The following is a 15,126-nucleotide window of genomic DNA, read 5'->3' on the forward strand; positions in this document are numbered from 1 at the left end:
AGTCAGAAACACGGTATGGGCATACCGCATCACACTCACCTTGACAGGCTACAGCCCGTTTAAGATCTTAAGAGGCAGAGAACCATTCACCAGAGACAACACAGCCTGTATGACCATGAGACTCCAAAGCAAAGGGTCAGCAGCCATTGTCCGCAGCAACATAGCGAAGGCACAAAGTATCTACAAAGCACATTATGACAAAAGAAACAACATCCGCGACACCTCATCGGCAGAGGGCGAGTGGGTCAGAGTCAAAAAAGGCCAATCAGGACTCAAAGGAGACAGCAAATGAGCCCCTACGGGTGGTAGAAGCATACTCCTGCTCTGCCTTATTGAGTGACGGCAAGGTCTGGTCCCAATCCAGATGGCCAAGTGCAACAAGATCCTGCACTGGGGCATAGGCGACAGTGAGCTGGGAGTAAACCCCAGTGCAGCGGGAGCGGCCGCACCCTCTACAGACCATGTAAGTGATACCAGACCAGCCAGCACGGAAGGACAATCACCTGGACCACCAACACCGCGTCTGCCCAGCCAGGACACAGAGGAAGGGGGCATCCCAGGTGAGACACTCACCGCCTACTGGAGAGATCAGGAAGAAGGCACAAGGTCAGGCGGACCCTGTGGAGGAAGAGAGCAGGGGACCGAAACACACACCCGCAAGGGCCGTGTGGTGAAGCTACCGACACTCCACAGTGACTTTCAGTTGTAAAACCCTCTCTATTTACTTTTCTCCATCTTTCTCTCTCTCTCTCTCTCTCACTCTCTCTCTTGCTCTCTCTCTCTCTCACTGTCTGTCTCACTCTACCTAGCTCTCCCCCACACCTGTGGGTGCACCTACTGTTTTGTCTGCGATTGTTAAGGGGAAGATGTGTAGTGTGGCGGTCTAGCTCCCCGCAATCACGTGACCCAGGGGCAAGGATCACGAGAGATCGTGACGCGGGGGGCTAGCCACTAGAGACCGGGACACAGAGGCAAGCGGACCGGCTCTCCCCTTCTTGTAGTGCTCTTATATGCAAAGATCAATAAAGTACAGTTAATGCGCCCCATAGTCTCTTGCCTTATCCTTACGAGGGACTCAGTATTTCTCCCCTCCACTAAACCCTCATATCTGCCATCCAAGGCGGGGCAGCAATTATGTCTTCCCCTTGGGTTGGGGGTTGTACTGGTCTTTGCACAAGGGATTCTCCCACCTCACCAAAATGAGCCCTGGTGGTCTAATGGAGGTGATCCCTGTTTTGGGATTGCTCGTTCAGTGCGATCCCCAATAAAGGATCCACTAGGAAGAGAAAGCTCTGGAAAGGGTACCTTCTCCCCTTTCTAGCGCAGCCTCTCCGGCAGAAATCGGTGCTTGGGGGCAAATGTATGCACCCCCGCACTGATAAAAAGCAGCCGCCGTCATTTGTGCAGACTACTTTCTCTTGTGTTTTGTTTTGAAATCAGTGTGCCATGCGCACTGGAGTTACAGCAAAACCAAAAGAAATAAAACTTTTAAAAACAGATGCTTTTTCTTTTTCAGTGCTGTGGACGACCTGTTCACATCCTCCTCACTGCAGATGTAGTGCTGAAGACATCAACAAGTCATCCTCAGCATTATGAGGTTAAGTGTTTCTGTGTGCATGTGTACACATATGTGCACTATTATGTAACTGTTGTGTATGTGGCAGGCATAGTGTCCTCCTTGAAAAACACCAAATTGATATTGTCCCCCTAATATAAGGGATTCTTCTCTATCACTTAATTATGACTATTGCTGGCATAATGTTAGCACTGGCATAATAATGGCAAACCTTGATATATGATGAGCATCTTTGGAGTAATCGTGATATAATGGCACCTATCTTTGCCATATAGTCAGCTTGCTTGGCCTAACTGTAGTCATCTATCACCTAATGGTGTCCATCCTTAGAATGATAATGTCCATGGCTGGCACAAATTTGGCCCGACATAATGGTGGACATGCTTGGCATGATGTAAGCATCTCTAGTATGAGGGTGGGCGGCCCTGCCATTATAAATGCCTGGGTAGGTGGGGTAGAAATTGTCAAGGAGATAAATTAGTATTGGGGAAGCCACAAGCTAACGTATGAGAACCATGCATAAAAACTGATTTTTGAGGTAAAAATGTAGGGCCATATTATCAAGCATGGGCGATACATTATCGCCGCTTTTATCGGCAGGAAACTGCCGCTAAAGCGGCGATAATGGGCTTGATAATATGCTCTTGTGAATTCCCATAGAGCCCAGGTTCTGGTGTTAACCTGGGCTTCTATGGGAATTCACAAGGGCATATCATCAAGCCCATTATCGCCGCTTTAGCGGTAGTTTCCTGCAGATAAAAGCGGCGATAATGTATCGCCCATGCTTGATAATATGGCCCTTAGTCTTTAGAAAAGACAAGATTTCCTTTGAGAGTGTTAACCCAAAACGGAAAGGGCATTTTTTATAGAAAGCATGCATTTTGAGCAACTGATATAATTATGTTTGAAAATAAAAAGATTGACATTCCCAAAAATATTTAAGCCCCGTCTTTGCATGGCAGGTCATACTGAGTTGGGGAGATGTCTGTTAGTATTTCCTTTGTACAAGTGGACTCTCGCTGCTGTGGTTGTTATTTTATTAGTCATGAGAAGGTATTTTGTATTGATATGTATGTAGATATGGAGTAAAGAGTAGTAAAACAATACTTTCCATATTCATATGTACCTTCATGATATTGTACTAGTCAATAATTCTGGATGTTATATTTTGGCATGACAATATTTTTTCACTTGATATTGTGACATACATCTGGTTGGTAACTGCTAGTAATCTCTGGAGTCTCTATTGTGTTTGTATCTGATGTGGTTACTACTGCAACAATGGTCAAAGCCTTTAGTAGCTCAGGACTACTTTCATTAATCTGAAGTAGCTGTCATCTTAGAGAAGGTTGGAGACCCCTGGTCTAGATACATTGCACCATCGGTACCACTTTCACAATAAAGTATTACTGTCCAACCAATGGTTGTGTGAACACAATAATGTTAATACTATTTCAGATGTATAAAACATATTTGTAAATAAACAGAAACACAGCGAAAACAGTAACAAACACAATACTAAATATAATACTGTGTCATTACAATGCATCAATAATGTCACAAGGAGAACAGTGATCTCGTATGGGTTTCAGTGGGGTAACATAAGCCCCCACAGCTGCTGCATTGCCGTGTGGGGGGGGTGAGATCCGGGGGCCCCCTTCGGCACTGGCAGATCCCTGGCCATAGAGCACTGGACTGTGTCCGGAGAATGGGGGGCCCCCTGAATGTACAATGCATGGGTGGCCTTCAAGTTGTGTTACACCACTGACTGGTTTAATTAGCAGCACTGAGCAGATGTAAACACAACACAGTACTAAAACCAGGACTTATATCTGAACCCAATAAGGTGTTTGTGATCAGTGCTAATTTCCGTTAAGCTCTGTTGTGTGCATAGTGTATCGGGAATGGAAAAGAAACAGAACGAATGAAAGCAGTACAGATACAGACTTACAAGGCTCACAAACAGCTGATGTTCAGAGATCTTTATGAATATAGACAAGTAGCTCACAAATGGAGGCTCTTATCCATCCTAACACTCTGCATCTCTTTGTTTTTTAAAAAGATGTTTGCTCGGCACATGATTACTACTACGACAGACAGCAAACACAACAGTATGCACATTGTTAAAGGTAGCTACAAGGAAGGGAGACCGTGCATCATAGTTTGTGAACATACGCAGAGGTGTAGCATGATGACCTTGAGTGTGTCATAAGACACTCAAGGACAACATAGGACTCACAATGGACCACAAAGAGCACCCAGTAGGCTAGTTAGCTATCCCACTAGCTAATGAGCCAATAGTATTCTGGACCGCAACACAAGACAAGTCAACACAGAACTAGGAAATGGATAACATTGATAAAATGTTGTGCTGAAACAGGTGTACTTGCCACATTGAGAAAACACTGTTTACTTGCAGTTGTAGTGGACTGTCTCTCATGCTCCCCACTCATCTCATGGTTCAGGATAGAGGCTCGCCGTTGCTATCTATGAACGCCAACAATCATCAGGCGTGAATCTCCAGCAGCCCACCTCTCTCTCGTGCCTCTGGGTGTCTTCGATCTCAGCACTCCTTCGACTTTGTTGGGGCTTCAATGCAAGGCAAAGTCAGCAGCAGCGGAGGATCCAAGCATAGCTTCAGCAGGACCACAGCCTTTGTGTGGTCAAGAGAGTAGCATGCTGGATCCATATTCTGGATCCACTTCAGCAGCAATGATCCCTATAGGGCCAAATCTAGAAACTATCAGTGAGCCGCATACGCACAAAGGTCGGCAATTAGCTGGAGCCATGATAACCCTCAATGACCAGGGGACAATTTCAAATTCCAAGGTTCATCTAACCGGGGTGTGATCACGGTTCCCTCCCTAAATAGAATTTTTGCATAGCAGGGGTCTCTATGCACTTGCAGGGATTAAGGGGAAAACCTCCGCCAGCTTCTCTGGTGGGAGACCAAGGGGCATATTTAGAAGCCTCTTGCGCCAACAGAGCGTCACTTTTTTGATGCAGCACGCAGCAATATTGATAGATAATTGGTAAAAAGCAAAAAGGCTGTCTGATAATTTGTCCCCAAAAATTACTTCGGAACTATTGTAAAGGGCATCTCTGAAATTGTTCCCAGCTTTATTTCCATGCAATTACCAATTAACTTGTAGAAATACATTTCTATCTTATTGATATCGTTAAGCTGCATGGGAACAAAATTAAGGTATTTCCACTCAAGCACGTTATCAGTGATTAGCATAACAAAGACAATTGAGTCTCGCGCAACAGAGAGTTAAAAACACAAGATACAATTGTTATAAGGCTTTTGTGCAATTGTTAAAAAATATAGCATTTGAAATGAGTGGAAATGCAGTTCAAAACTATGGGGCTTATTTACAAGCCCATTGCGCTGCCGGGGTGTCCCTCTTTTGGACGCAGCGGCGACACAGTCTGCCTGCCCATATTTAGCAGGCCAGGCAAAGTCAACCTCCGTGGCTTTTCATGGCCTTGTAAATATGGCCCCCTTTCACGCGTTACTCTGCGTGAAAAGGGAATTCTATGAGCATTACTGTGGGTGTTTCCAAGCGACATCCATGGAATCTGACACATTCCCAGATTTACAAGTTTTCGTAAACCTGGGAATGCATCAGATTCCTACGCCTTCCCAGGGGAGGCGTAAGGGAGGCACAACGAGGAAAAATACCTTTAGTTCTCCTTGTTTTTTCTTTTTCTATGTGTACCGCATTCTGCATGATCCTCATGATTGTTTTTGTGCAGGAAGGTTTCCCTTCCTACACAAAAACAATCACCCCTACAGCGCACGCACCCTTGGACCATGGCTCAAGGGTGCCTGGTGTGGCCCATGGCAGCTCATTGTGCGCCAGTGCAGGGGAAAAGGACAGGAATGCCCCATATCTAAGAGATACGGCCCATTCCTGCCCTTTTCTTTTGACGCAGGTCAGCACATCAAGGGGCAGATGTATCAAGATTCCATTTTGCGATTTCTAAATAGCGATTTTTAAGGAATCGCTATTTAGAAATCGCAAAATGGAATGTATGTAGAAAATCGCTATTTTTTTGCGATTTCTTAGTCTTCCTTATTTGCGAATTCGCATTTTTTGAATTCGCAATTAAGGAATAATTTCCCATGCATTCCTATGGGCCAGGAGGCCCATAGGAATGATTGTGAAATAATTCTCAATTTGCGATTCGCAATTTGCAAATTGCAAATTGAGAATAATTTCAAGGGTGCAGGGGTGTCTCAAAGACACCCTGCTGCACCCCTGAAATCTACATGTGTGTGCATATGGAGCACATACATGCCCTATGGGCATGTATGAGCGTCACATGCCACCCTCACAAATGCCAAATAGGGCATTTTTAAAAGAAATCGCAAATTACCACCAACTACAAGTTGGTGGTAATTTGCGATTTCTTAACCCAAATTCGCAATTTCTAAAACCTACATACATCCCATTTAAGGAATCGCAAAATTTTCGATTCCTTAAATGCTTAAGCAAAATAAGGAATCGCAAATTTTTGCGATTCCTTACTTTGCGATATTTTGATACATGTCAAAAAATGCTAATAAGCCTTTTGCGATTCGCAAAGGCCGAAATTCGCTGAATTCCGGCCTTTGCGAATCGCAAAAGGCTTGATACATCTGCCCCCAAGATTCCTTGCAGCACTGCCCTGCGCCAAAACCTCGTAAACGAGGCCCTATGATTTTATAATAGCACAAAGGTATATAGAAAGCATTGTGTTGGACTTGGCCTTTTCCCCTGAAATTTTTCGCTTTTGCCCCCCTAATTTGGAATGTCTCCCCCATGGGATTAAACCTGTATAGGCCATGAGTGGTGTGAGACATCTTGTTAAATTGTAATGCTATGTAATGGTGGGAGCACTTGTAAATACCTCTCATGGTAAAATGCACCTGACTGAAATGTCCTATGTTTAAAATGGATGCCATGGCCAAGGGTTTTGCCACTGGACTGCCATAGGTCAGCGGTCTAGATGATATTACCCAGCTACCCCTAGCTTTTGGAGGGAAAGCCTGGCACCCAGGGTGCTCAACCCCTCCCCTTGAACCAGTTTAGGCCAGCTTTGCCAACATTCTAGAAGGTTCTGGCACTGCCTGGGAGGAGGGTATAAGTAAGGGGGATGTGCCACCAGAGAGTCAGTCAGCGCTGGGACAAGAAAGAGAGGGGACCTGCTGCGAGGAGCTACCGCCACATGGGCCTGTGAGCTGGGCCCTGCACCCCTAAAACCCCCTACTCTACTGTCCCCTGGGCCCCTGACAAGGGAGGGCCCCTACCCAGGTCCCTGACACTGTGGGGACCGGGAATTACGCCAGTGCTGCGAGGAAGAAGTGCCCAGGAGGTGAGGAGTGGGACTGTCTACCCCCCTTGAGAAGCTGTGGCCCCTTTGAAGCACCATGGGGAAGATTGTGCCCCCAAAAGAACTGTTGCTGGCTGAGGTGCTGTGAGGCCCTGTGAAAGCGCTGGGCCCTGGGACTGTTGTGGCCCTCTAGTGCTGTAAAGCCTGCCTGTCAAGCGCTAGAATTGCGAAGAGCTGAGGAAGAGTTAATTTCCTGCCCCCTCTGCGTGGCCTGAGGAAGGAGCTGAGGTTGTGGGCAGAGGGAGGAGCAGTGCGCTGTGAATAGCGCCATCCTGCTGAGGAGAATCGCGCTGGAGGAGCCTACCCTCGTTTTGGCGCGCTGTTTGCCATATAATGAATTAATTAAAAGGGAGCCTACCCCTTACTGCCGCCGAGGAGTGTTGGCGATACCTTGCGCCGGTTGTGAATAGGCCGAAATCACCGCCGCGGCCCGGCGCTGTCGTGGGGACCCCCCCACTGCTTTGGGCACCGTTGCGGCGGCCCCCGGTGCCAGGAGAGGGCCGCCGATGTGAGGAGAGGGCCGCGCTAGGCCCTGAGGCCGTCAGGTCCCCCATCACGTGACGGGGGCCAGGCCGCCTCATCGCCCGCCCCCGCCAATGCCGCGCACGGATTGGCCTGCGCGGCCGTGATCCTTGAAGGCCGCGCAGGGATTGGCTGTCGGCCGGGAGAAGCCGAGTCGAAGCCCCGGGTCCCCGTGAGCTAAGGAGGGGGACCCGGGTGAAGCGCCGGTGTGGGGCCCCCGTGTCGTGGGGGAGCCCCGAAGCAGGAGTGACCGGAGCGAGAGCCCACCCCGCCGGTCTGTGCCCCGCGTGAGGGGCCGGTGGAATAGGTGGGGCCGGGGCACACTGTCGGTGCCAGCCCCGCCTCCCCAAAACAAAGCGGCCGGAGGAGCCGAGTGCCTGCGGGGCTCCCGTGCAGACGAGGGAGCCCTGAGTGAAGCGAGTGTGGCCGCCCGGAGGCCGCATTGATTCCCCCCCCCCGGGCCCCTGTGAGCAGGAGGGGCTCGAGTGACGCCGCGGGAAGGAGAGGGGGCCTCGAGGCACATTGCCGGTGCCTGCCCCCTCCCCTCGAAAAGAGTACCTGAGAGCCGCAGCCGGGGGCCTCGAGGCACATTGTCAGTGCCTGGCCCCTCCGCAGGGAAGATCTGGCTCCTGGAGAGGGAGAGAGTGCCCCGCGTGTTCCCTGCGCCAGCCTTGAGGAAAAGGAGTGCCATGAGGCAAAAGAGGAGCCCCGGAGTAGCCCGGTGAGTGGGGCCCTATTCAGACTGTGTGAGGGGGTGGAGAGGGCAACGGGGCACAGGGTCGGCGTCCGCCCCCCCCCCCCATGACTTGGGATATTAAAGACCTTGGATGGTAAACTTACCCTGAACTGGACAACAGCCTGAAAAGTGCCAACTGGTGTAGGCTGGAGGTCAATGCTGTGCCCCTGGGTCCCCCAAGAAATTATTAAAGCCCCAAGAGTTAGGGCCAGGATTTATGCTAATGCTGGGTTGATGTTCAGGCCGATGGTTTCGCGCCCAGTGGGCTTATGGCCTAGGGTTAATGCCCCTGTTAGTGGTGGGCATCCCCAGGCGTTATGCTGATGAGGCTGACTGCCCCCTCTAGGGAAGTGTTAGTCGCCTGAAGAGGTATTTAAGGTGGCCCTAGTAAAATGTTGATTCCTGCACAGTGACCAGGTGTTAGGAAATGTTTAAGGGTACCCCCTGTTGTTGATGTTACTGATGCCAATGCATATTAATGCTTCCTGCCTGATGTTTGATATCCCTATGCTGATTTATTGCAGGTGTTCCTGTATGTTGGGATTTACTGTGATGCCCTGAAGTTTCCTTTACAGGGGTCGGGCTGGAGTTATAGTGCACGGTGTGTACTCATGCTAATGGTATTTTGCATTACAGCCTATCACTAAGGATGAGAGCCTGAGTTGGCCCCGCCATACTGGCCCCAGGTTCAATGGTAATTGAGTCACATTTTTATATTTCAGGTATGGACTTACAGACTCAGCCCTTACTTCCCATGTAAATAATTCCCCCCTTGATACACTTGGCTCTGGTGCCAGTTGGCGCCATGTGATGATACCACTGTTATGCATTTTTGCTTTGCAGGTTGGAGATACTAAACTTCTTAATTTTCCAACTCAAACTGGTGTCCTGCCTCTTTTGTGGTGTGCCTGGTGTGTTGTCTGTGGGTACTGCGTGAGTGCTTCACATGTCCTCGAAGTTTGTCCTGCCCGCTTGGTTCCATGCTACCCCTTTGGAGATTTGGGTAACCCCATTTCTTACATTGGTGGCAAGCGGTGGGATAGGACTTGTGTTTGCGCAGTACCACAGCGGCCACAGTTTACACCACAAGTAGAGCCTTGTTGTGGGGATTATTGTTGGCTGAAGATTGTTTGCTACTTTGCTTCCTCCTGAAAGTGTTTTGTGAAATTGTGTTCCCTTGTTCCACTGTGGGTGTGTCCCGAGAATCCTCACCACGATGGGGTTGGTTTATGAGGAGGTGGAACTGATGGAGTACACCGAACAGGAAGTGATAGACTTCCTCCAGGAGAGAGGCATACCCCCAGTAGGAAACATTAGGAGAAAGCTGTTTCTTTATGAGGCCCTCAAGAGGGGAGAGCCCTTAAAGATCGGTGGGGACCTGTCTGATTACCCCCCCGAGTATTTGCAGGGTGGATTCGTTAGAAGCCAGTGGGAGGGCTCCCAATCCATATCCCTGGAGGGTAATTACCTGGATGGAGAGGAGGAAGAGTTTGGCAGGGCAGAGACGCCAGTAGCTGTTGAGGACACCGTAGATAGGGAGTCTCGCACTGGGTCCTGTCCCGGGGGCACTGCCCCATCCCTTTCCCTGTCCCCAGAAGAGTGGGTAGATAGGAGGGAAGAAAGGGAGCATCAGCTAGCGCTGGAGAAGCTCAGATTTGAGCAGGCCATGGAGTTAGCGCAGCTGAGGATTCAGCAGCAGAGGCTAGAGACAGAAATGGTCCTAGCCCAGGAGAGGATGGCAGAGGCGGAGAGGGCCTTTGCCAGAGAGAGAGTAGCTCAAGTGGGTAGTTTGTCCCTTGAGAGTGGTTTTAAGAGCCTGGATACACCGGAGAGGGTGGGATCCAGTGGTGGCAGCGAGTGTAGGTCCAGTGCAAGGAGTCCCATTCCAGATGCCCAGGAGACCGTGCCTGATTCCCTGGAAGAGGGGGACGGGTTAGTGTTCAGGGGCTGGGGAAAACTGTCCCACCAGTCCTGGGGAGAGTTTGAGGAGGAGTGTTGGACTACATTGGAGGATTGGGTGGTGAGGAGAGCAGTGGAGGATTGGGAAGGGCTGTGCCATGCCGTTATCCGGGAGCACATGCTGAGGAGTTGTTTCCCAAGTCTGCGTCACCATCTGTTGCAGCGTGGGTTCTCAGACCCCAGGGAACTTGCACGGGAGGCAGACCTCTGGGTAAGTGCCAGAGCGTCTGGGAAGACATTGGGGAGTGAACCTGAAAGGAGTGGTGCAGGGATCTTCCGACCCAGCGTGGCGGGAGAGGTGAGAAGCCCAGCTAGGTCCCAGGATAGTGAGCGGGTTGTAGGGCCTCACATCCCATCTATACGAGGGAGTGAGACGGGGAGGTGTCCCGGTGTGCCCCAACTGCAGTCACAGGGCCTGGAGAGTTCTTTAAGGGAACCCCAGGTTGGGAGTCTAGGCTGTCCCGATGTGCCTTCTCGTGAAGGGGATCCCCTAGTGTCAGGAGAACCCGGAGTATCAGTAACCAGAGCTCCAGTGGTTCGGGGGTCTGACCAGTCACAGGGTTTAGATCCTGGACTGGGGTTCCAGGTTCAGGGGTTGCCTGTCCTGAAGGGTGGGGTACCTGTAACGCAGGTCCCTACCAGTTTGACTCCCAGGGGTACTTCTCCCGGTGGGAGGGTGCGGAACTCTGGGAGGGGGTGCAGAGGGAGGAAGGTCTCTCCTCTGTCACTGGCTCAGCCAAAGGGCGCAGATCCCGGGTTGGGTGGCCAGGTTGAGGGTTTGCCGGACCTGGCGGGTGGGACATCTGTGTTCAGAGTCCCCCCAAATTTGACTCTCAGGGGTACTACTCCAGTTAGGAGGGTGCGGAACTCTGGGAGGGGGTGCAGGGGGAGGGAGGACTCGCCCCTGTCACCGGTGCAACCTGAGGGTTTCGACTCCAGGTTGGGGAGAGAGTGGTTGTTTGAGGGTGTCCCCAGGAGAAGGAGATGGCGGAACCCTAGGAGAGGTAGGGCGAGGAGAGCCTCGCCCCTGAGAGCTGGTCAGCTTGAGAGCGTAGACCCCAGGTGGGTGGACCAGTGGCAATTTGGAAAGAGGAGAGTGGTCCAAGTTCATTACGAGCCTGAGGCTAGAGCCTCCCACTCTAGGAAGAAACAAGGGCCAGAGACTTCTGGATGGCCTAGAGGCCAGACCTGGCCACATCCCACTAGGGAACACCAGTGGGGTGGTTTTATTGGTGAAGGGAGGGTTGCGAGAGAGAACCATGTAAATAATTCCCCCCTTGATACACTTGCCTCTGGTGCCAGTTGGCGCCATGTGATGATACCACTGTTATGCATTTTTGCTTTGCAGGTTGGAGATACTAAACTTCTTAATTTTACAACTCAAACTGGTGTCCTGCCTCTTTTGTGGTGTGCCTGGTGTGTTGTCTGTGGGTACTGCGTGAGTGCTTCACATATCCTCGAAGTTTGGCCTGCCCGCTTGGTTCCATGCTACCCCCTTGGAGATTTGGGTAACCCCATTTCTTACACATTGCATTTCATATATAATTCAAATGCCCAGCAAATAAAGTTTAATGCAGGTGTTCTCCGTGCCACCAAATATGCAAGGGGCAGCTCCTCCAAAAAGCGCTTCCCAAACGTTAAAAATAATTGTAAATCCCATATGTTTTTATGCTTAAATGTTTTTTAAGGTTACATTTGCAGAGTCATTTTGTTGGCACTAAAGTGGCAATATCATTCTGGAGTGTCCTTATGCAATGAGTCTGTCACCTCTCCTTCCCCACCTCGGAAAACACAACTTTAAATTTAGTGGAGTTGTGCTTCAAGCATAACATTTTTATGATTAAAAATATTTTAAAATCGAAATCCATGGAGGGACTTTTGTTGGTTTAAATGGCACTGCTTCATTGTACACTTTCTTTGTCCCGTGAGCCTGTTACTTACCGCACCACAATAGATCTCCCCAAGAATAGAATTCAGCAAAGAGGAGTTCTGTGATGTAGTTCCATCATCATCAAAACTCCCAGTGGGGTATGGCAGCATGTCTTGCCCAGTTCAATGGAGTTGGCCATCAGGTTTGGCGACAGGCAACTGATTCATAACTGAACTCCTCTGCCTCAGATAACTGTGTGCAAAACAATGAATAACTCTTTTGTATATACTGTGTTTGATTGAGCTCTTCATTCTACACTTCTGCTGTGTTTTTTGACGGAATGTCAGTAACTGGCTCACCGACCGCAGTAGGACACAAAAAGCCTTCTGTCCTACTGCGGTCAGTAAATCGAGTAAGAATAGCTTTGCCCTGATTCAAATGTGAAACTTGCAGATCAGATGTCTTAAAGGAATGTTTAACTCACTGAGCTCTATTAATTGTTCTGTGTTGTTCTCCTGGAGCTACCAGAAGAAAGGTCCTGCAGGAAAACGAGTCAGGTCTCTTAAGACCTTGGGAGCTCTGGAGCACTTGGACGGTCCTTTTAACAAGTATTGCTGTTGACCCAGGAACCTCAAGAACCAGACCCTACTTCGGGCTCGCTGAATGCCAAGGTCCTCCTCTTTCGGCTTTGATTCACCGCAGTAGTGGGAACGAGTAGTCAAGGTGTAATCCTGGTTGGTGTTGTGAGGCTAGACACTCAGATACTGGTAGAAGTTGAATGATGACAAGCATCTATCTATCTATCTATCTATCTATCTATCTATCTATCTATCTATCTATCTATCTATCTATCTATCTATCTATCTATCTATCTATCCATCTCATAATAATTTTATTCAATTAGAAATGCTCAAATAGCATGGTAACATGTAATAGGGAGATATTGCATTGTTTTAAATTACTTTTCTCCCTATAAATTGTAACAGGCATTTTGGGTCCTTCCAGTGGGCATGGGACAATATGCAGCTAGGAGCATCTGCTAGTAAACTAATACAGAATTTATAGCAATCTAGCCTAGGTGGTGTGTTTAGACTGTGCGATAGGGTCAGACATTCTGGTTTGGTGTTACTGTATTTCACTGTATACACAACCGCACATTGGGAGTCTTTCCTGTTGTGGTTGTGAAGAGCAGTGTATGGCATAGTTGGATATATGAGTCTTGCTCTCTTTACGAACATTAGAAAGCCATAATCCAGGGGTAGAGGGGTACAGGGCTACGCTTGAACAACAGAAATAGTGTGTGGTCTCTGGAGTGATGCAACCTCTGTAATTCAGTAGGGTAGCACTCTAACACCACAGAGGCCATAAGGCAAGATCCACAACTTTGTAGATCACAAAAAATACAGAGGACTGCCACAGGTGGAAGGAAACCATATCAAATGACCCGGACAGAAACTGTGGCTCACTCTCAATGTTGCTTGAGTTCTACCATCATGAGAGACAGGGGTAGCAGCTGGTCCTAGCACAGCTCTTGCTACCCCTGATGTAGTATTTCCCCTTCTGGGCCCACTTCGGTTCTCTCTTGGTTGCGTGTATTAGCATCTTTAAGCTGCCTTTGCTTTGCACAGCCACACATACAACATTTGTTTTGTGACATGGTATTATTTTAGAATTACGCTGCGCATATTATTTTTTATTTAGTGACTCTTCCTGGGATTCAGTCTGAACATTACAGAGAAGGTCGAACAACATGGTGTACTGTTTTTCTGTGCCCGGTCAGCAATATCTCCTAACGTTTTTAGACTCAGCACAGTTGCACAGGGGCAGACTTTGTAAAACAACAGTTCTTATTATATGAACTGTGTCTCAGCCCTTTGGAGGTTTGAGGGGAGAATCCTATCAGAGAGACCAGTCTTGGAATGGAGACAACAGCCTTGCGTAAACTGAGTTTGCACTTATGATACGGACCCCTAACCACACATACCAGGTGGGGTTCGGCGCTAAGCCCAGAGATCGCTATTATATCCCTGTACTCACATAGTGAGGTTATGCTTAGATAGGTATATTAGTTGCCATGGTCGGTTTGTTCATTGTTTACAGCCTGTTGGTAATGTTGATTATTTTTCTCAGTTGTATCTGTTTACTAATCGCAGCAAACCTGCTTCAAAATAGACTTCTATAAATACATTGTAAACTTCCTTCGTGTCTTTCTTCTGCTTATTATAGGCATGCACAAGTGAGAACGAAAGATGATAATCTGTTTCCACGGTTCCCTTGGGAACTAGAGGTTCAGATTCTAGGTTGCCGAAATCACCAGCTATTCTGGAAGGGTTAGGAGTGCAGGAGAGGCACTGTGAAAAAGTTGGATTTGGACCTACAGGTATTGACGTGGTAGAGAGACCCAGTCCCTACATTCTGACGTCCTATTCTCCCAAGGCACAGTTCTGTTTCCAAACAGAATCCCTGCCACATGGCGCCACCAGAGATGGTCTGGCCAGCAGGTGTCCGAAGTGGTGCTTGTGCGCGCTCATTGTACCCTCACACCAATCACCGGAAACGTCTGTGGTGTTGGGAATATATCCTCCACAGTATTTTTAGGAAGGACCTAATTTGTTCTGTTTGTTGTTCAAGCTTGAACCTTTAAACCTTAAAACGATTACCCATATTTGTGTTTGCACTTTATTTCCATTACTTTTGTATTAATGGTACACAACCAGTCCCTATTGCTGACAATTGCAGACCTGCAGTGCACACGTATGTAACTCTGCATAGCCTTACAAATGCAGGCAGTGACTTCATCTTCATGGTTGAAGCCCATGATGGCTATCATTTAGAAGTCTTTTAATCGGGTCAATTTTCCAGCTGTTGATGCTAATACTAAAACATTTCATGAATACACAAATGTTAATCCACCAATAGTATACAGAGCATAAATGCTCTTAGAAATACCATTATCACATTGGGAACATCAGAATTGGTTCTGAGGCGCCCTTATACATGTACTTGCACCAGTACGCATGGGTCCCCTTAGTAATAAAGGGCCATTAGCTGATTGTACAATGCTCCCCAATATAGCGAATCTTA

Source organism: Lissotriton helveticus, chromosome 7 (genome assembly GCF_964261635.1).
Source record: "Lissotriton helveticus chromosome 7, aLisHel1.1, whole genome shotgun sequence".
In the NCBI taxonomy this organism is placed as follows: domain Eukaryota; kingdom Metazoa; phylum Chordata; class Amphibia; order Caudata; family Salamandridae; genus Lissotriton; species Lissotriton helveticus.